At 49.5% G+C, this 20,379-nt stretch overlaps 1 protein-coding gene across 3 annotated transcripts in view; it reads right to left on the bottom strand.

Annotated features, from left to right (window-relative positions):
• LOC138638741 (cytochrome P450 2K6-like) overlaps window positions 1-19,459 on the bottom strand; it is a 91,987-nt gene extending 72,528 nt beyond the window's left edge. The window contains exon 1 of one of the 3 annotated variants that reach the window (XM_069728288.1): window positions 19,233-19,459. The gene's annotated coding sequence lies outside the window, so the exon portion shown is untranslated. The remainder of the gene's footprint in view (window positions 1-19,232) is intronic. The other 2 variants (XM_069728289.1, XM_069728286.1) reach the window with 2 other exon arrangements.
• Between the last annotated feature and the right edge of the window lie 920 nt (window positions 19,460-20,379).

Here is a 20,379-nt window from a genome sequence, read left to right on the forward strand (position 1 = left end):
AATAACGCCTTTGTGCTTGGCGCTGCTTCCTGAGCGTTGTTTTTTGCTGTACAGGAGTCTGCACTCTTGTGTTATCCCTTGGCAATGCCCTGTTAGCGCTGCCCGTCTTATGACCTCATTTCATGTTGGCTGCTGCGGTTAACGATGGCCATAAATCCCAGACCCACACTGCTTTTCATAAAGTCACACTGCAGTGCTGGGATTCGTGGCCTTGAGCAGTAAATATTTTCGACGCTCACACACGTCCTTACACCTGCTTCAGACTGGGCGGCCTCTGCTGATCCCTTTTCGCATGCCGCGGCATGGAGGCCGCACAGTCTGAAGAAGGCGGAAGGAGATGAGTGACGACAGGCGAACATATGCACTGCTCGTGCCCATAAACCACACCCTCGCTGACAAAATAAATAAGACAACGAGGGGTGTTGTTTCACGCAGGGCGGATGCACAGGCGCAGCCAGCTAACCATGATGTCAAAAGACGGGAAGCGCTACCAAGGGGGGTGCTGCGTATAATTACAAATGAAAGTCACACCTCAGGGACAGTGGAATGGTCTCAATGAGACACATTTTGTACGTGTTGAGTTCCACGTGGGCAAGGAGAAAAAGTCAGCCACCTTGTACAAATGCAGCAGTAATGCTGAACAAGGTGGCTGTTATACATAGAAACACCTGGGGGTGGGGGGCAGGGTCCCTTTAATTTCAGTTCATGTGCCTGCGTGGCATTTGCAGGTCACGTTGTCGGCTACACAGCAGGGGAACAGCTGGCGGTGCTGAACCCCACTAACACATTGGCTGGTGTTTTTCTCTGTGCAGCTAGCACGTCCGGGCAAAAATTGGCGGTGTTAGAGCCCAGGGTAAGCAGGAGGAGGAGAGGAGCAGAGTGTAGGCCGAAGCCTAGTTGAACCAATTTCAAAGGTAACCTTTAACCCCCCCCTCAGGTGTTGCAAGGTACAAGAGCCACATCTTGTTCATCATTAATGCTGCACAAGTAAAAGGTTGCTCTCTTAATTTTGCTCCTTGCACACGCTGAATAAAACACGTACACTATGTAGCCCATTCTACTGTAGAACACTAGTGGAGGCGTGACTTGTCTTTTTAAAGAAAAGCAGCACAGGTGTCGAAAATAACACCTTGGTGCATGGGCGCAGCTTCCTGAGCGTTGTTATTTGCTGTACAGGAGTCTGCGCTCTTGTTATCCCTTGGCCATGCGTTGTGAGCGCTTCCTGTCTTCTGACCTCATTTCTTGTCGGCCGTTGCGGTTAGCGATGGACATGAATCCCAGACCCACAGTGTGTTTTCTAAAAATCACACTGCGGTGCTGGGATTCGTGGCCTTGTGCAGTAAATATGTTTGCCGCTCACACATGTCCTTACACCTGCTTCAGACTGGGCGGCCTCATCTGATCCCTTATCGCATGCCGCGGCCATGAGGCCGCACAGTCTGAAGAAGGCAGAAGGAGATGAGTTAAGACAGGAGAACATATGCACTGCACATGCCCATCAATAACACCCTCGCAGCCAAAATATATGAGACAACGAGGGGCGTTGTGTTGGGCAGGGCGGACGCACAGGCACAGGCAGCCAACCAATGATGTCAGAAGACGGGCAGCGCTACCAAGGGTGGTGCTGCGTATCATTAGAAAGGAAAGTCACACCTCAGGGACAGTTGAATGGTCTCAATGAGACACATTTTGTACGTGTTGAGTTCCACGTGGGCAAGGAGAAAAAGTCAGCCACCTTGTACAAATGCAGCAGTACTGCTGTACAAGGTGGCTGTTATACATAGAAACACCTGGGGGGGTGGGGGGCAGGCTTCCTTCAATTTCAGTTCATGTGCCTGCGTGGCGTTTGCAGGACACGTTGCCAGCTACACAGCAGGGGAACAGCTGGCGGTGCTGAACCCCACTAACACATTGGCTGTTGTTTTTCTCTGTGAAGCTCGCATTTCCGGGCAAAAACTAGCGGTGTTAGAGCCAAGGGTCAGCAGGAGGAGGAGAGGAGCAAAGTGTAGGCCGAAGCCTGCACTGGTGGCAGCTTTTGGTCGGTTGTGCCAGCGTGGCTTGTGCTGGACACGATGCCGGCTACACAGCAGGGGAACAGCTGGCGGTGCTGAACCCCACTAACACATTGGCTGGTGTTTTTCTCTGTGAAGCTCGCATTTCCGGGCAAAAACTAGCGGGGTTAGAGCCCAGGGTCAGCAGGAGGAGGAGAGGAGCAGAGTGTAGGCCAAAGCCTGCACTGGTGGCAGCTTTTGTTCTGTTGTGCCTGCGCTGCGTTTGCAGGTCACGTTGCTGGCTACACAGCTGGGGAACAGCTGGCGGTGCTGAACCCCACTAACACATTGGCTGGTGTTTTTCTCTGTGCAGCTAGCACATCCGGGCAAAAACTGGCGGTGTTAGAGCCCAGGGTCAGCAGGAGGAGGAGAGGAGCAGAGTGTAGGCCGAAGCCTAGTTGAACCAATTTCAAAGGAAACCTTTAACCCCCCCTCAGGTGTTTCAAGGTACAAGAGCAACACCTTGAACAGCATTAATGCTGCACAAGTCTAAGGTTGCTCTCTTCATTTTGCTCCTTGCACACGCTGAATAAAACACGTACACTATTTAGCCCATTACACTGTCAAACAGTAGTGGAGGCGTGACTTTTCTTTTGAAGAAGACGCAGCACAGGTGTCAAAATTTACACCTAGGTGCTGGGCGCAGACTCCTTACCGTTGTTATTTGCAGTACAGGAGATTGCGCTCTTGTGTTATCCCTTGGCAATACCCTGTTAGTGCAGGCCGTCTTATGACCTCATTTCATGTTGGCCGGTGCGGTTAACGATGGCCATAAATCCCAGACCCACAGTGCCTTTCCATAAAGTCACACTGCGGTGCTGGGATTCGTGGCCTTGTGCAGTAAATATGTTCGCCGCTCACACATGTCCTTACACCTGCTTCAGACTGGGCGGCCTCAGCTGATCCCTTATTGCCTGCCACGGCCATGAGGCCGCACAGTCTGAAGAAGGCGGAAGGAGGGGAGTGAAGACAGGCGAACATATGCACTGCTCGTGCCCATCAATCACACCCTTGCAGTCAAAATATGAGACAACGAGGGGCGTTGTGTCGGGCAGGGCGGACGCACAGGCACAGCCAGCCAACCAATGATGTCTGAAGACGGGCAGCGCTAACAATGGGGGTGCTGCGTGTCATTAAAAAGGAAAGTCACACCTCAGGGTCATTGTAATGGTCTCTAATGAGACACATTTTGTACGTGTTGAGTTCCACGTGGGCAAGGAGAAAAAGTCAGCCACCTTGTACAAATGCAGCAGTACTGCTGTACAAGGTGGCTGTTATACATAGAAACACCTGGGGGTGGGGGGCAGGCTCACTTCAATTTCAGTTCATGTGCCTGCGTGGCGTTTGCAGGTCACGTTGCCGGCTACACAGCAGGGGAACAGCTGGCGGTGCTGAACCCCACTAACACATTGGCTGGTGTTTTTCTCTGTGCAGCTAGCAATTCCGGGCAAAAACTAGCGTTGTTAGAGCCCAGGGTCAGCAGGAGGAGGAGAGGAGCAGAGTGTAGGCCGAAGCCAGCACTGGTGGCAGCTTTTGTTCAGTTGTGCCAGCGTGGCTTGTGCTGGACACGATGCAGGCTACACAGCAGGGGAACAGCTGGCGGTGCTGAACCCCACTAACACATTGGCTGTTTTTTTTCTCTGTGCAGCTCGCATTTCCGGGCAAAAACTAGCGGTGTTTGAGCCCAGGGGCAGCAGGAGGAGGAGAGGAGCAGAGTGTAGGCCGAAGCCTGCACTGGTGGCAGCTTTTGGTCAGTTGTGCCAGCGTGGCTTGTGCTGGACACGATGTTGGCTACACAGCAGGGGAACAGCTGGCGGTGCTGAACCCCACTATCACATTGGCGGGTGTTTTTCTCTGTGCAGCTAGCACTTCCAGGCTACAACTGGCGGTGTTATAGCCCAGGGTCAGCAGGAGGAGGAGAGGAGCAGAGTGTAGGCCGAAGCCTAGTTGAACCAATTTCAAAGGTAACCTTTAACCCCCCCTCAGGTGTTGCAAGGTACAAGAGCCACACCTTGTGCAGCATTAATGCTGCACAAGTAAAAGGTTGCTCTATTTAGTTTGCTCCTTGCACACGCTGAATAAAACACGTACACTATTTAGCCCATTATACTGTCAAACAGTAGTGGAGGCGTGACTTGTCTTTTTAAGGAGACGCAGCACAGGTGTCAAAATTTACACCTAGGTGGTGGGCGCAGATTCCTGAGCGTTGTATTAGCTGTACAGGAGTCTGCGCTATTGTGATCCCTTGGCCATGCGCTGTGAGCGCTGCCTGTCTTCTCAGCTCATTTCATGTTGGCCGTTGCGGTTAACAATGGATATGAATCCTAGGCCCACAGTGTGTTTTCAAAAAATCACACTGCGTGGCTGGGATTCGTGGCCTTGTGCAGTAAATATGTTTGCCGCTCACACATGTCCTTACACCTGCTTCAGACTGGGCGGCCTCAGATGATCCCTTATCGCCTACCACGGCCAGGAGGCCGCACAGTCTGAAGAAGGCGGAAGGAGATGAGTTAAGACAGGCGAACATATGCACTGCACATGCCCATCAATCACACCCTCGCAGCCAAAATATATGAAACAAGGGGGGTTGTGTCGGGCAGGGCGGACGCACAGGCACAGGCAGCCAACCAATGATGTCAGAAGACGGGCAGCGCTACCAAGGGGGGTGGTGCGTGTCATTAAAAAGTAAAGTCACACCTCAGGGACATTGTAATGGTCTGTAATGAGACACATATTTTACGTGTTTAATTCTACGTGGGCAAGGATAAAAAAACAGCCACCTTGTACAAATGCAGCACTACTGCTGTACTAGGTGGCTGTTATACATAGAAACACCTGGGGGGGTGGGACCAGGTTCCCTTTAATTTCAGTTCATGTGCCTGCGTGGCGTTTGCAGGTCACGTTGCCGGCTACACAGCAGGGGAACAGCTGGCGGTGCTGAACCCCACTAACACATTGGCTGGTGTTTTTCTCTGTGCAGCTAGCACTTCCGGGCAAAAACTAGCGGTGTTTGAGCCCAGGGTCAGCAGGAGGAGGAGAGGAGCAGAGTCTAGGCCGAAGCCTGCACTGGTGGCAGCTTTTGTTCTGTTGTGCCAGCGTGGCTTGTGCTGGACACGTTGCCGACTACACAGCAGGGGAACAGCTGGCGGTGCTGAACCCCACTGACACATCACCTAGTGTTTTTTCTGTGTAGACAACACTTCCAGGTGGCAACTGACAGTGTTGAAACCCAGGGAATCAAAGAGGAGCAGAGTGTAGGCCGAAGCCTGCAGTGGAGCAAGTTGAAAGGGAACCTTTAACCCCCCCCCCAGGCATTTGTTGCTGAAAGAGCCATCTTGTACAGCAGTAATACTGCACATGGAAATTGGTGGCTCCGAAAATTATGCTCCTTGTAAACGCTGAAGTACACACTCATATAATGTGTCCCCTCACACCGTCAAACCATCCCGGAAGTGGGACTTTCCTTTGTAATGTGACACAGCTCAGCCGTCATTCCAACCCCCTTGGTGCCGGGCGCCACCTCCTCAACGTTGTTTGGTTCTGTCACGGAGCCCGCGCTGTAATGTTATCCCTTGGCCATGCACAGTTAGCGGTGCCCGTCTTCTGACATCATGTAGGTGTCAGGCTGGCAGTGCCTGTGCGTCCAAGCTGCCCGAGATCCAACCTTGCAGTGTAATCTAATGTAGTCCCACTGCGGGCCAGGGATCCATGGGCATGCGCAGTGCATATCATCGCCTCTCACTCACCTCCTTCCTGCTTCTTCAGACTGTGCGGCGTCACGGCCGTGGCATGCTATTAGGGATCAGCTGACGCCGCCTAGTCTGAAGAAGCGTGAAGAAGGGGAGTGAGAGGCTAGTATATGCACTGCGCATGGCCATGGATACCAGGCCCACTGTGGGATCACATTAGATGACACTGCGAGGTGTGATTTCGGGCAGCGTGGACGCACAGGCGCAGCCAGGACGACAACAAATGATGTCAGAGGACGGGCAGCGCAAACTGTGCATGGCCAAGGGATAACATAACAGCGCAGGGTCCATGACGGAATCAAACAACGCTAAGGAGGCAGCGCTCGGTGCCAAGGGGGTAGCAATGACGGCTGTGCTGCGTCACATTACAAAGGAAAGTCCCACCTCCGGGACGGTTGGACGGTGTGAGGGGACACATTACATGAGTGTGTAGTTCAGCGTTTGCAAGGAGCATAATTTCAAGAGCGACCTTTCCCTTGTGCAGTATTAGTGCTGCACATGGTGGCTCTTTCAGTAACAAACGCCTAGGGGGGGGACAGGTCCCCATACATTTTAGTTGTGCCAGCGTGGCGGTCGCATGACACGTTGCCGGATACACAGCTGGGGATCAGCTGACGTTACTGAACCCCAATAACAGAGGAGCGACTGTTGACTGTGCACACAGCACTTCCAGGCACCAACTGGCGGTGTTAGAGCCCAGGGACAGCAGGAGGAGCAGATTGGAGGTATTGCCGCACACACAGCTGGGGATCAGCTGACGTTACTGAACCCCAATAACAGAGGAGCGACTGTTGACTGTGCACACAGCACTTCCAGGCACCAACTGGCGGTGTTAGAGCCCAGGGACAGCAGGAGGAGCAGAGGAACAGAGTGTAGGCCGAAGCCTGATTGGAGCAAGTTGAAAGGGAACCTTTAACCCCCCCCCAAGACGTTTGTAGCTGAAAGAGCCATCTTGTGCAGCACTAAGGATGCAAAAGGAAAAGGTGGTTCTTTTAATTATGCTCCTTGCAAACACCGAAGTAAACACTAAAAATGTGTCCCCTTATACCGTTAAACCGTCCCGGAGGTGCGAATTTCCTTCGTAATGGGACACAGCACAGCTGTCATTCCTATCCCCTTGGTGCCGTGCGCTGCCTCCTCAGCGTTGTTTTAAGCTGTCACGGAGCCTGCGCTGTTCTGTTAGCCCTTGGCCATGCCCAATTAGCGCTGCCTGTCTTCTGACATAATTTGGTGTCAGGCTGTCAGTGCCTGTGCGTCCACGCTGCTCCAGATCCCACCTCGCAGTCTCGTCTAACGTAATCCCACTGCGGGCCTTGGAACCATGGGCATGCACAGTGCATATCCTCGACTCTCACTCCCCTCCTTCCCTCTTCTTCAGACTGTGCGGTGTCACAACCGTGGCATGCTATTAGGGATCAGCTGATGGCGCACAGTCTAAAGAAGGCGGAGGGAAATGAGCGAGAGCCCGAGGGGAAGATATGCACTGCGCATGCCCATGGATCCCAGGCCCGCAGTGTGACTCAATCAGAAGACACTGCGAGGCGGGATCTCGGGCAGCGCGGCCGCACAGGCGCAGCCAGCCTGACACCAAATTATGTCAGAAGACAGGCAGCGCAAATAGGGCATGCCCAAGGGATAACAGAACAGCGCAGGCTCCGTGACAGCTTAAAACAACGCTGAGGAGGCAGCGCATGGCACCAAGGGGGTAGGAATGACGGCTGTGCTGCGTCATATTACGAAGGAAAGTCCCAGCTCCGGGACAGTATAACGGTATCAGTGAACACATTTTATAAGTGTTAAGTTCTGCGTGTGCAAGGAGCTAAAAAAAAAGAGCTACCTTTTCCTTGTGCAGCATTACTGCTGCACAAGATGGCTCTTTCAGTAACAAACGACGGGGGGGGGACAGGTTCCCTTACATTTAGGTTGTTGTGCCAGCGTGGCGGTCGCAGGACACATTGCCGGCTACACAGCTGGGGATCAGCTGACGTTAGTGAAACCCAATAACACTGGGTCGTATGTTTTTACTGTGCAGCCTGCACTTCTGAGCCGCAACTGGCGGTGTTGGAGCCCAGGAATAGCAGTTCAGGTGGTAGAAAGATGAACACAGCAGGAGACCTGGATGACACCCAATTACTTAATCAGGCAGAGGAGTGGCAAATTCCTGCGAGATCCAGGCCTGGTTCATTTTCAGGAAAGTAAGCCGATCAACGTTATCGGAGGATAGTCGCATGCGACGGTCTGTTAGTACACCACCTGCGGCACTAAAGACACGTTCCGATAAGACACTAGCCGCTTGGCAAGCCAGCACCTCCAATGCATACTGGCTTAGCTCTGGCCATGTATCCAGCTTAGAGACCCAAAACTTGAACGGGGAAGAGCCGTCTGGGAGTACAGTAAGAGGGCAAGCCATGTAGTCTTTCACCATCTGACGGAACCGTTGCCTCCTGCTGACTGGAGCCGCCGGTGATGGTGTAGACATTTGGGGCGGGCACACAAAAGTGTGCCAGAGTTGTGCCATACTGGGCTTGCCTTGGGCAGAGGCACTGCTTCTGCTCCCTCTTTGGGCAGAGCCTCCCCCACTGCCTCGACGCACTGAGCTGCTTTGTAAAGCACTAGCAGCACTCCTCTCAGTTGGACAGGAGAAGATGATGGAATTCACCAGTGTGTCGTGGTACTCCCGCAATTTACGCTCCCGGGTCAACGCAGGGATGAGGTTTTGGACGTTGTCCTGGTAGCGAGGATCGAGTAGGGTGAACACCCAATAATCAGGCATGTTGAGAATGTGGTCGATGCGGCGGTCGTTTCTCAGGCACTGCAGCATGAAATCCACCATGTGCTGCAGAGTGCCAACTGGCCCAGAAACGCTGTCCCCTGCTTGAGACATGATCTCTGCCCGCTCGTCATCACCCCACCCTCGCTGTACACACTGACCACTGGACAATTGTGTCGCTCCCTCCTCTGGACGGAGCTCTTCCTCCTCCATTGACTCCTCCTCATCCTCCTCACAAATTGGCCCCTGCGTACCCCTTTGTGAGGAACCACGTGGCGCTGACTCTCCAGAAGCTGATGGAAAAGGTGACTCCTCATCCTCCACCTCTTCCACAACATCATCCCTTAACCCTTGCAAAGTTTGCTGAAGCAGGCAGATAAGGGGGACAGTCATGCTGACTAGTGCATCATCTGCACTTGCCATCCGCGTGGAATAATCAAAAGGACGCAAAACCTGGCAGACGTCCTTCATAGTGGCCCACTCTGTGGTTGTGAAGTCTGATCGGCGCTGACTGCGACTTCTTTGCGCCTGATGCAGCTGGTACTCCATAACTGCTTGCTGCTGCTCACACAACCGCTCCAACATATGTAACGTGGAATTCCACAGGGTAGGTAGGTCACATATGATGCGGTGTTCCGGAAGGCGGAATCGGCGCTGCAGAGCAGCAATGCGGGATCTGGCCAAGCTGGAACGCCGCAAGTGAGCACACTCTAGGCAGACCTTGTGCAGCAGGGCATCAAGATCCGGATAGTCCCTCAGAAAACTCTGCACAACCAAATTGAGCACATGTGCCAGACATGGGATGTGAGTGAGGTTGCCAAGGGCCAAAGCTGCCACCAGATTTCGGCCATTGTCACACACTACCATGCCTGGCTGGAGATTCGCTGGCAGTAACCACACATCGCTCTCCTGCTTGATGGCATTCCAGAGCTCCTGCGCTGTGTGGCTTCGATGCCCCAATGAAACTAGTTTCAAGACGGCCTGCTGACGTTTAGCCACGGCTGTGCTCATGTCGGTCATAGGTAAACGTTCACGGGTCCATGTGGAGGTGGACTGTGACGGATCCTGCAGAGAGGAATCTGAGGAACTGGTGTAAGAGGAGGAGTCGATGCGTACAGACTGGATTCCTGCAATCCTTGGAGTGGGCAGGACACGTCCTGCGCCACTCGCACGATCTGTACCTGGCTCAACAACATTAACCCAATGGGCAGTGAGGGAAACATATCGCCCCTGTCCATGCTGACTGGTCCACGCATCGGTGGTGAGGTGGACCTTGCTACTGACGGCGTTCAGTAGCGCATGTTTTATGTTTGCCTCAACATGCCTGTGCAGGGCAGGGACAGCCTGCCTGCTGAAGTAAAAGCGGCTGGGCACCTTGTACTGTGGGACTGCCAATGCCATCAAGTCACGGAAGCTGTCAGTCTCCACCAGCCTGAACGAGAGCATTTCCAGGGACAACAGTTTGGCAATGCCTGCATTCAGAGCCTTTGCTCGGGGGTGGTTGGCCGAGAATGCCCGCCTTTTCTCCCATGCCTGTACTACCGATGGCTGTAGAGTAGACTGGGAGTGTGAGGATGACTGGGAAGGTGGTGCTGTGGGTGGAATTACACAAGGTCTCTGGACAACAGTGCCAGAGGTTCTTCCATGGCGATCCTGGGAGGAAGCCAAACCAGCTGTGCGTGAGCTGGAGGAAGAGGCAACACGAGCTGAAGAGGTGGTAGCTGCCGCTGTTGGTTGGCCTACATCTTCAGTCTGTTTCTGTAACTCCACCGCGTGCCTGTTCCGCACATGTTTCCACATATTTGTGGTATTGAGGTTGCTGACATTTTTCACTCTTTTTACTTTCTGATGACACAGCTTGCATTTGACAAAACAAATGTCATCTGCAACTGTGTCAAAAAAGGACCAGGCACTGCAAGTCTTGGGAGCGCCCTTTTTGGCTTTGGAAAGAGACAGGCTCCTAACGGGTGCCAAAGTGGAGGCTACAGGCTCCGCAGTCTTCCCCCTCCCTCTCCCTCTTTGGCCCGTAAGGGGAAGCTCTTCCTCAGAGCTGCTCCCACCACCTTCCTGTTCCTCACGCCACGATGGGTCAAGGACCTCATCATCTCCACTACCCTCTGCCACCAACTGCTCCTCCTGGGTAGTCTCGGCAGCACAGTACGCATCAGAAAGCGGCACCTGAGTTTCATCATCAGATGCGTACTGCGCTGTGGTCACCGGAGGCACTGGCCCACCTGCCTCTTCAGAGTCAGAAAGAAAAAGCTGTTGGGCATCACTGCACACTGCCTCTTCTTCCATTTCTCCAATGCTGCTTGGCTGGCCCCCTGTTTCCAAGCCAAGAGATTCAGAGAACAGAAGTAGAGACGGCTCCTGTCCTGGGCTCTCTGACTGCCTGGCCAATTTGGCAGGTGGTGAAGAGACAGATGGCTGCTCTCCAGTGCTCTGTGCCTGAGAGGATGTGGCACTAACTGAAGTCAATGCCGAGGCGTTAGCTGCCATCCACCCGACAACGGCTTCAATTTGGTCTTCACGCAGCAGCGGTGCACGGCGCTCTCCGACAAAGTTGCGCATGAAGCCCACGTGCCTTACTCCCTGCCCTCTTCATCTTGGTTGACAGATAAAGATAAGCAGAAAAGTACTAAGGCCTTAGTGTGCTTATTCCTGAAATGCTCCTCCTAACAGGTGTAAGAAACACTAATGTTGTAAAGTGTGGACTAAACTTTATTATTTTTCAAATGTGGCCTACACAAGTGTTAAGTTGTGTTTGGTGAACTTTACTTTTTTTTTTGTGCAGATCGGGCTACAGAGCTAGTTTAAATCACACGGAGACCGTGAAGACAGCCGTAAACGGCGCTGCAAGGCCAAAAAACCCTCCTCTAGGTTATCCTATATAGTGTTTTTCCACTATTTAGCTGGAGACGGGTGGAAAAACACTAATAGGGAATTTTTTTTAAAATTTTTAAACAGGCTGCACTATTTGAAAAAAAGGAAAATTTTTCTCAAGGTATGAGCCAGTAACGAACCCTGAGCTGAATCCAACCGGCTATGGCTGCACACAGACTACAGGGCGAGCTGGGCTCACACGGAGACCGTGCAGACAGCCGTAAACGGCGCTGCAAGGCCCAAAAAACCCCCTCTAGGTTATCCTATGTAGTGTTTTTCCACAATTTAGCTGGAGACGGGTGGAAAAACACTAATAGGGAATTTTTTTTTAAATTTTTAAACAGGCTGCACTATTTGAAAAAAAGGAAAATTTTTCTCAAGGTATGAGCCAGTAACGAACCCTGAGCTGAATCCAACCGGCTATGGCTGCACACAGACTACAGGGCGAGCTGGGCTCACACGGAGACCGTGCAGACAGCCGTAAACGGCGCTGCAAGGCCCAAAAAACCCCCTCTAGGTTATCCTATGTAGTGTTTTTCCACAATTTAGCTGGAGACGGGTGGAAAAACACTAATAGGAAATTTGAGAAAAAATGTGCAGCAGGCTGCACTATGAGCAAAAAAGGACAACTGTGTGAGGCAGTGTGAACCCCCCCCTGAGCTGAATACAACCGGCATATGGCTGCACACAGACTACAGAGTGAGCTGCACACACACACACACACAGAGACCTTGCAGAACGCTGTTAAAACAGCGCTGCAAGGCAAGAGCAAGGTGAACAGTGAAGAACACACAGCGTTTTGCTAAATTAGCCTTTGGAAAGGAAAATAAAGCAATTAGCTATCTCAACTGGCCCTCAGTTAGAACACAGCGTCCTGTCCCTAACTGAAATCACAGCAGAGTGAGCGCAAAATGGCGGCAGCGTTTTTTATAGTGCAGAGTGACATCATTTCAGCAGCCAATCACAGCCTTGCCAGTTTTTACATGCCCACCATGCTAAACAGGATGTGCCCACACTTCCAATCATTCCTCATTGGCTGCTGCGTTCAGTTTGAATTCTGGGAACTTCCGATTCCGGTATCCGATACGCGGGAAGTATCGGAATTCGGTATCGGAATTCCGATACCGCAAATATCGGCCGATACCCGATACTTGCGGTATCGGAATGCTCAACACTATTAGCGACCAAACAATCAACTCTTGTTGACCGTTTGCTTCAAGCATTCCCAGCACACAGCACCCGTGATCGTTCTCACACGAGCTGCAGGGGCCAGCAGACCAGAGGTGTTAGAGGTGCAGAAATCAGAAGTGGCGTTGGACAGAGGGGTTTTCTGACCAGGTTGTGGAGTGATTTTGCTATGACCGCAGACAGGACAGGTTCTGCAGCATCAAATCAAAGTGACAGGAGACAACATTTGTCCAGTATGGTTACTAACTATTTTTCATCCCTTATCGATGTTCTCCCTCAACCGTCATTCCCATTTGATTACTGGGCATCCAAATTAGACACCTGGCCAGAATTGGCAGAATATGCATTGCAGGAGCTTGCTTGCCCGGCAGCTAGTGTCCTATCAGAAAGAGTATTCAGTGCTGCAGGTTCAATATTAACCGAAAAAAGGACTCGTCTGGCTACCCAAAATGTTGATGATCTAACATTCATTAAAATGAACCATAACTGGATTTCGAATTCTTTTGCCCCACCTTGCCCGGCTGACACCTAGCTTTCATATGAAAAGGTCTTGCTTGTGGACTACTCTGACTGACTTTTCCAATCGCCTAATTTGCAGCAGCTGATTGTCCAGCATACGACATGTTTACACCTCCCTAAATGGCCAAAATCCCCCCCACGGGGCCGTGGTCTCGCCACTTGGCGCAAGCACCCGTGAGAGTGCCGTTTGTCTGAAGAGGTGGGTGTGCCCGCTTTTGGTCGACGGCACTGCCACTGGGTCCCTCATAGTACAATAAAGTGTCTCTGGCGGTGGTGGTGCGCACCCAATGTCAGACACACTGTTGTAACATGAGGGGCCCTGGGCCTGTACCGCCGGCCACAAGAGAGTTCCCCCCCCAGCTCAAACATTGCTCTACCACTTGCACAATTATCTCTCACAGTTCCACCGATGTTTAGTCTATGCGCTGACATCATTCAATGCCTGGCACTGACAATACCAATGTGTTGACATGTATGATGGTACTTAACATAGTCAGGGGCAGTGTCCTATATTTACACCAGTAAATAATTAGCGCCAAATTACTAGGTCTAAAACTCAGTAGAGGAGCCCACCCCTGTACCTAAGTATTCCACCTTTTTGTGTTTTGGTTTTGTTGTAATGCGAGACATTAACATCTATTTATTTTTTTGGAGTACTAACTGGCAGACACTTATCACAATCGGCCTCCGCTGACAACACCAATGCTGCCTGCGTACCCCTGCAAGAGAATTGCAAGTGCCTACAGCCTAATTTTGTTATGTTAGGCCTACTACGCCTGTCTGCGGTCCCTCCTTCCACTAGTCCTCCAGTGACCTGTCTACTGCTGCCCGTGTACCCCTGGAACCAATTTAAAAGTGCCTACAGCCAAATTTTGTTATGGTAGGCCTACTACGCCTGTCTGCGGTCCCTCCTTCCACTAGTCCTCCAGTGACCTGTCTACTGCTGCCCGTGTACCCCTGGAACCAATTTAAAAGTGCCTACAGCCAAATTTTGTTATGTTAGGCCTACTACGCCTGTCTGCGGTCTCTCCTTCCACTAGTCCTCCAGTGACCTGTCTACTGCTGCCCGTGTACCCCTGGAACCAATTTAAAAGTGCCTACAGCCACATTTTGTTATGTTAGGCCTACTACGCCTGTCTGCGGTCCCTCCTCCCACTAGTCCTCCACTGACCAGACCACTGCTGCCCGTGTACCCCTGGAACCTATTTTAAATTGCATAGAGCATCCTTTTTTAATAGTAGGCATACAAACTCTGTCTGTGGCCCATAATTGAAATTGTCCTCCCCTGAACAGACCAATGCTGCCTGTGCACCCCTGTAACCGTTTTTAAACTGCATTGAGCCAAATGTTGTGTTTAAGGCCTACTACCTGTGTCTTTCTGCGCCACTCAATACAGCTGTCCTCCTTTTAAAAAAGCTGAGCGTCAATAGTCTGGTTTTCAGCCTATAGGAATTTGAAAACTGCATTGGGGCTACTACTACTACTTCGGTAGGGCCTACTATCGGTGTCTGCCGCTCCAAGGTGTTCCCCAGGTTTCCTCTCCATAGCTTAGAGCTTCTAGCTCTTGTTTAGTAGTTGTTGAAAACAACACTGCATTCGGCCTACAAGTTGGGTCTGGGGTGTAGAGACGGTGTGTTCCACTCCAAGGTGTTCTCCAGGTTTCCTCTCCATTGCTTCAATCTTAAAGCTCTTGTTTTGCAGTTGCTGAAAACAACACTGCATTCGGCCTACAAGTTGGGTCTGGGTTGCAGAAACGGTGTCTTCCGCTCCAAGGTGTTCTCCAGGTTGCCTCTCCATTGCTTCAATCTTAAAGCTCTTGTTTAGTAGTTGTTGAAAACAACACTGCATTCGGTCTACAAGTTGGGTCTGGGTTGTAGAAACGGTGTCTTCCGCTCCAAGGTGTTCTCCAGGTTTCCTCTCCATTGCTTCAATCTTAAAGCTCTTCTTAAGTAGTTGTTGAAAACAACACTGCATTCGGCCTACAAGTTGGGTCTGGGGTGTAGAAACGGTGTCTTCCACTCCAAGGTGTTCCCCAGGTTTCCTCTCCATTGCTTCGATCTTCTGGCTCTCGTTTAGTAGTTGTTGAAAACAACACTGCATTAGGCCTACAAGTTGGGTCTGTGTTGTAGAGACGGTGTCTTCCGCTCCAAGGTGTTCTCCAGGTTTCCTCTCCAGTGCTTCAATCTTAAAGCTCTTGTTTAGTAGTTGTTGAAAACAACACTGCATTTGGCCTACAAGTTGGGTCTGGGTTGTAGAAACGGTGTCTTCCGCTCCAAGGTGTTCTCCAGGTTGCCTCTCCATTGCTTCAATCTTAAAGCTCTTGTTTAGTAGTTGTTGAAAACAACACTGCAGTCGGCCTACAAGTTGGGTCTGGGTTGTAGAAACGGTGTCTTCCGCTCCAAGGTGTTCTCCAGGTTTCCTCTCCATTGCTTCAATCTTAAAGCTCTTCTTAAGTAGTTGTTGAAAACAACACTGCATTCGGCCTACAAGTTGGGTCTGGGGTGTAGAGACGGTGTCTTCAGCTCCAAGGTATTCCCCAGGTCGCCTCTCCATTGCTTCAATCTTCTGGCTCTCGTTTAGTAGTTGTTGAAAACAACACTGCATTCGGCCTACAAGTTGGGTCTGGGGTGTAGAGACGGTGTCTTCCACTCCAAGGTGTTCCCCAGGTTTCCTCTCCATTGCTTCGATCTTCTGGCTCTCGTTTAGTAGTTGTTGAAAACAACAATGCATTCGGCCTACAAGTTGGGTCTGGGTTGTGGAGACGGTGTCTTCCGCTCCAAGGTGTTCTCCAGGTTTCCTCTCCATTGCTTCAATCTTAAAGCTCTTGTTTAGTAGTTGTTGAAAACAACACTGCATTCGGCCTACAAGTTGGGTCTGGGGTGTAGAGACGGTGTGTTCCACTCCAAGGTGTTCCCCAGGTTGCCTCTCCATTGCTTCAATCTGAAAGTTCTTGTTTAGTAGATGTTGAAACAACACTGCATTAGGCCTACAAGTTGGGTCTGGGTTGTATAAACGTTGTTTTCCGCTCCAAGGTGTTCTCCAGGTTGCCTCTCCATTGCTTCAATCTTAAAGCTCTTGCTTAGTAGTTGTTGAAAACAACACTGCATTAGGCCTACAAGTTGGGTCTGGGTTGTAGAAACGGTGTCTTCCGCTCCAAGGTGTTCTCTAGGTTGCCTCTCCATTGCTTCAATCTTCTGGCTCTCGTTTAGTAGTTGTTGAAAACAACACTGCATTAGGCCTACAAGTTGGGTCTAGGTTGTAGAGACGGTGTCTTCCGCTCCAAGGTGTTCTCCAGGTTTCCTCTCCATTGCTTCAATCTTAAAGCTCTTGTTTAGTAGTTGTTGAAAACATCACTGCATTCGGCCTACAAGTTGGGTCTGGGGTGTAGAGACGGTGTGTTCCACTCCAAGGTGTTCCCCAGGTTGCCTCTCCATTGCTTCAATCTTAAAGCTCTTGTTTAGTAGTTGTTGAAAACAACACTGCATTCGGCCTACAAGTTGGGTCTGGGGTGTAGAGACGGTGTGTTCCACTCCAAGGTGTTCCCCAGGTTGCCTCTCCATTGCTTCAATCTGAAAGTTCTTGTTTAGTAGATGTTGAAACAACACTGCATTAGGCCTACAAGTTGGGTCTGGGTTGTATAAACGTTGTTTTCCGCTCCAAGGTGTTCTCCAGGTTGCCTCTCCATTGCTTCAATCTTAAAGCTCTTGCTTAGTAGTTGTTGAAAACAACACTGCATTAGGCCTACAAGTTGGGTCTGGGTTGTAGAAACGGTGTCTTCCGCTCCAAGGTGTTCTCCAGGTTGCCTCTCCATTGCTTCAATCTTCTGGCTCTCGTTTAGTAGTTGTTGAAAACAACACTGCATTAGGCCTACAAGTTGGGTCTAGGTTGTAGAGACGGTGTCTTCCGCTCCAAGGTGTTCTCCAGGTTTCCTCTCCATTGCTTCAATCTTAAAGCTCTTGTTTAGTAGTTGTTGAAAACATCACTGCATTCGGCCTACAAGTTGGGTCTGGGGTGTAGAGACGGTGTGTTCCACTCCAAGGTGTTCCCCAGGTTGCCTCTCCATTGCTTCAATCTTAAAGCTCTTGTTTAGTAGTTGTTGAAAACAACACTGCATTCGGCCTACAAGTTGGGTCTGGGTTGTAGAAACGGTGTCTTCCGCACCAAGGTGTTCTCCAGGTTGCCTCTCCATTGCTTCAATCTTAAAGCTCTTAAGTAGTTGTTGAAAACAACACTGCATTCGGCCTACAAGTTGGGTCTGGGGTGTAGAGACGGTGTCTTCAGCTCCAAGGTGTTCCCCAGGTTGCCTCTCCATTGCTTCAATCTTCTGGCTCTTGTTTAGTAGTTGTTGAAAACAACACTGCATTAGGCCTACTAGTTGGGTTGGGGCCTTCTATCTGTGTCTGCCGCTCCTTGCTGTTCTCCTACAGTGAACAAAGCTGTGCCGCCGGTTTACTACTGTTGCCAATTTTGAACTGCATTTAGAATACTTACTGATTTGGGCCTACTCTCTGTGTCAGCCTCTCATTCCAGTTGTCCTCCACTGAACAAAACAATGCCCCCTGGTTAGTCCTGTTACCAATTTTGAACTGCATTTAGCCCACTTTATTCTTTGGGCCCATATCTGTTTCCCCCTCATCCTGCCCATTGCCCAGCCAGTGATAGATGAGTCTGCTGGTACATTGACCCATAATGCAACATTCCCCGTGCACGCTACACTGCAAGATTGTGACCCTGCTGAAAGTCAGGTCCCCCTTCCCGCATACCATACCACCTTACACGGGGACAAAGAGGAAGGTGCAGATGAAAGTGCAGGTTCCTTCATCAGGTGGGGGGAGGAATACTCGTTGGCGACGTCACTGGCACAGGGCCCCTCATAGTACGCAAAAGTGTTGCTGCCGGTGGGAGGCGCCCCCGCCGTGCAAACACACCGCTGTACTTTGAGGGGCCCTGTGCCAGTGCCAATGCCAACGAGTGGGCCCCCCCTGCTTGCTCCGGATCACAGCACTTGCAAAGTTGAAATACTTACCTCTCCCCGCTCCACTGCCGTGACGTGGTCCAGATTTACTGGGCACACTAATTACTTGAACCAGCCCTACCCCCCACAACTTTAGCCAAATGACCCCCAATTTCAAATGCCTTACAATTATTATAAGCTAAATTAAGATTGACAAGCTTCAGTAACAAGAATGTATGTTTTTGCCATTAACATGGGCTCTGTACATGTTTTCCTGGCCTCTACTCACTGCCGACTTTTCGCGATAATCGGCCGATTCCACTCGACTCGACTTTTGAGATAGTCGGGTTTCGCGAAACCCGACTCGACTCTAAAAAGGTCAAGGTCGCTCAACCCTAGCCATCACCATTGAACAGTTCCTGATTCATTGCATATTAAGTTATTTTATATGTTGTCTTTCTTCTTGCACTGGTGGTTTTTGTCCAAATTTCACTAAAATACGCACAATATTTTTGATACAAAATCAAAAATTATTTTATTTTTGTTCTTTTTCTTTATTTGCACCTTTTTGTGTTGCACAATTCTTTCAGTAAGCTTCCAAATATCGCTCGTTAGTCCTCCCCTATGCAAAGAGACTTTGTACAATTTTTTTTACAATATTTTCCTCCTCACATGTAAAGCACCATGTAATAAGTGGCGCTATAATAATAAATAATAATAATTTTAATGGAGTGCAAAATCTATCAGCTTGGCAACATATAAAAAAATATATGATGAATTAGTGGAAGTATCAGGATAATTAAAACCATGCTCACAATGTTGAGAAAAAGTAAAAACTGACAAATATTGGAAAAAAAAACTTTAAGAAATGGCAGAAAAGCTATAATAATAATAATGCTACAAAACTAAAATATGTCTAAAACAAGAATCTATTTACTTTACATTGCCACTGCCTCTTCCCCTACAAACTTTGCGCCCTCCATAACTCTGCTACAGTATTATACAGTAAACTTGTACATTCCTTTTATGTAAAATTGAGACATATTTCAACCTAAACTTTAATTTTTATATTGTCTCTCATTTTGTTTTATACAGATTTTAGTAGGATTAGTGCTTACCATGCAGTGGATACGCCTCACTTCTTTCTTCTTTATCTTTTGTAATACACTCCTCAATGAGAGCGTGTAATGAATAGTCCCAGACACAGAGAAAACCTGTAAACCTTGTAGAGACCACACCTTGTGAACTCTGTCTCACGCACACCTATATACATTACATAGCAGTATTGCCTAACAATAACCATAAAGGCGAGGTTCTCCAACAAACTACTGACCTGTGATTAAGTAATTTCTTTACAGCAGGCAAGTGGTTAAATTGGTGAAAGACAATCTTATTACATTCATGTAGAAGGGAGTTAAAAAGTAACTCTAGTTTGACTTTAGTTTGTGTGTTTTTTTACTTTGGAGTTTAACCTAGAGGTCGCAGTCACTGTGTACATACATTACATTACTGATCCTGTACTGATCCTGATTTACACCCTGTATTATACTCCAGAGCTGCACTCACTATTCTGCTGGTGCAGTCACTGTGCACATACATTACATTACTGATCCTGAGTTACATCCTGTAGATCTATTTTTTACTATAAAAATGAAAAACATAACAATAATAATAGCAGAAAACATAACAAAAATATTAGCCAGAAAATAATCATTATACTGAACACTGGTCCAGCCGCTCATTCTCTCCTCTCACACATATTATACAGTATATACAGAATAATAACTACTTTGACTCTGGTTCGGTCACCAAACAAAATAATAATAACAAATAAAATAAACAATGGCAAACAAAAACTATATACATGAACTTTTTTTTTTTTTTTTAGATAAAATAACTACAAATTAAACAAATATATACAATACTAAGCTATCCTTCATTCCCAACCCCCCGCACTGACCTGAGAGCTGGTCCTGCGTCTCATGCCTCAGTCCATGTCCAACGTCCATAGGCCAGATCAGGCAGTGCTAGTTTTCCCCCAAACAACCCAGTGTCCCATAGTCCCACAAGATAATCCCACCTCCCCCCTTTTACCACCACCCAACCTAACACCTACACCCAATTCTATATCCCTATATACAATATATACATTATATACAGCAGCACATACCACAATAATTACACATCACGAAGCCCAAGTTCGGCGCCTGCAGCCCTACATCACTGTATAATGATCAAACAAAACAAAAATCTACAGTGTCAGCA

This window comes from Ranitomeya imitator, chromosome 5 (genome assembly GCF_032444005.1).
Source record: "Ranitomeya imitator isolate aRanImi1 chromosome 5, aRanImi1.pri, whole genome shotgun sequence".
Classification (NCBI taxonomy): Eukaryota; Metazoa; Chordata; class Amphibia; order Anura; family Dendrobatidae; genus Ranitomeya; species Ranitomeya imitator.